General features: G+C 41.7%; 1 non-coding gene across 1 annotated transcript; it reads left to right on the forward strand.

Moving 5' to 3' along the window:
- Positions 1 to 1,184: 1,184 nt before the first annotated feature.
- LOC114098743 (small nucleolar RNA SNORA31) lies at positions 1,185 to 1,290 on the forward strand. Its single transcript, XR_003583779.1, has one exon. It is a non-coding gene; the product is annotated as a small nucleolar RNA SNORA31 (small nucleolar RNA).
- Positions 1,291 to 2,320: the final 1,030 nt, after the last annotated feature.

Below are 2,320 nucleotides of genomic sequence, written 5' to 3' on the forward strand. Positions count from 1 at the left end.
TCAGATTTGCCAGGCACTCTGGTAAGCACTGACTATGAACACAGGTGATTAAAACAGACTGCATCTTAACTTAAGATCTAGCTTTGGTGTTACATCATTCCTTTACTTCCTCTGTCCACTCCATTCTTTATCAAAAGTGATGAGTTTTGGAAATTCTACAGTATTTCCATTAAACACACACACACACACACATACACACACACATACACACTCACACACACACTTTTACGTATGGTAGCCACCATTTGTTGATTACATTGTTCCTTATATTCACTTTTTTTTTTGAGGGGGGGGTGGTACCGGGGATTGAACTCAGGAGCACTTGACCACTGAGCCACATCCCCAGTCCTATTTTGTATTTTATTTAGAGACAGGGTCTCACTGAGCTGCTTAGCATCTTACCATTGCTGAGGCTGGCTTTGAACTCTTGATCTTCCTGCCTCAGCCTCCTGAGCTGCTGGGATTACAGGCATGCATCACTGAGCCTGGCATACATTCACTTTATATGCCATCTTAACCCTCTCCCAAACTCTGTGAAGTGTGATTATCTCCAATTTACCATGAGAGCAGTGAGGTTTAAGGGAGTTGCATTAATTTCTCAAGATCAAGGAGCAGAATCCAAAGGAAATGAAAGCACTTGTCTTAAAGAGATGTCTGTATTCTCCTGTAGCATTCATCACAACAGCCAAGATATGAAAACAACCTATGTGTACGCCTACAGGTGGATGGATGAAGCAAGTGTTGTGTGTAAGTGCGATGCAGTGTTCTTCAGCCTTGAGAAGGAGAGAAATGCTGTCGCTGGCTATGTGGCTGAACCTGGAGGGCGTCATGCTTCACGGAGGAAGCCAGGCACAGATGCACTCTGAGATCTCAGTCGTGGAAGTCTTAGAAGGGATGAGTTGAATGGTGATTGCCAGGGGCTGGGGATTTGGGGGAAAGAGGGAGATGATGGTCAAGAAATAAGGAGTTTCAGTTACAAAAGGAATAAGCTCTGGAGATATCATGTACAGTATGGTGACTGTGGTGGGTAATATGGTATCTTATACTTGAAGTTTGCTAAGAGAGTAAATCTTAAATGTTCTCAACACACACAATGGGCAGCTATGTGAAATGATGGGTGTGTAAATTAGCTTGATTATGGTAATGATTTCACAACTTATATACATATCACCACATCACACTGACTGCATCCACTGATAGACCTTGGACAATTTGCTGCTGTTCTTTTGGTTTACACTAAGATTCTTTTCTGTCTTTAGGGCAGTCCAGATTCAACTGGGGAATATGTCTGTAGGAAGAAAAAAAAAAGAAAGAAAAGAAGTAAAACATCTCATTGAGCTAGGCACAGTGGTACATGCTTATAATCCCAGTTACCTGGAAAGCTGAAACAAGAGGATCACAAGTTCAAGGTCAGCTTAAGCAATTTAGTGAGACCCTGACTCAAAAATAAAGAAAAGGGAGGGGGAGCAAAGGATGTAGTTTGGTGGTAGAAGATCCTTGGTTCCAATCCCTAGTACATTTAAAAAAAAAATCACACTGTACCGTTAGATGTATACAATTTTTATATGTTAATTATATCTCAGTAAAACTATGGAGGGTGAAAGTGACAGAGCCAGATTTAGAATTCCAGTCTTCATTTTCTCTCTCCTAAGGTGTCTTCTCTTTCAGGGCTTTCTTTGTGTGTTATCTTTGCCTCCCTCAGGTAACTGCCCCCTCGTCTCACAGGTTGACCAAGGTCATCTTTGTCCCCTGGCCTACATTAGTGCCTCCTGCCTGCCTTTGTATCAAGTGTCCACTCTGGTCCAACCAGCTGTGACTGCAGTAGGAGGAAAAGTTCCCTTAGGACAGGATGCAAGCATTCATCAACATGCCTGGCCTTGAATGCAGACTCACCTGAATGCATAGTTGTTTTTTTTTTTTTAAGATTTATTTTTTTTGGTTAGACACAATACCTTTATTTTATTTATTTTTATGTGGTGCAGAGGATCGAACTCAGGGCCTCGTGCATGCTAGGTGAGCGCTCTACCGCTGAGCCACAACCCCAGCCCCTGAATGCATGTTTTTATTAACTAATGTGTTTATTAAATTTGTATCATACCTGGTAGGGACCAAATACATATTTTTAAGTGATTAGGAGGTGATATGAAGTTAAAACTAGAAAAACAGAAAGGGGGGAAAGTGTCGATCGGTCGGATTTTAAAAACAGGAAAGGAAAACAAGAACACAGGCTGTTCTGTATTCATGTTAGGAAAGAGAGTTTCCAAACCAGGAGGCAGAGAGATGCCAGAGCAGACTGATACATTATGGGTTCTTACATTCC

Source organism: Marmota flaviventris, chromosome 16 (genome assembly GCF_047511675.1).
Source record: "Marmota flaviventris isolate mMarFla1 chromosome 16, mMarFla1.hap1, whole genome shotgun sequence".
NCBI classification, from domain to species: domain Eukaryota; kingdom Metazoa; phylum Chordata; class Mammalia; order Rodentia; family Sciuridae; genus Marmota; species Marmota flaviventris.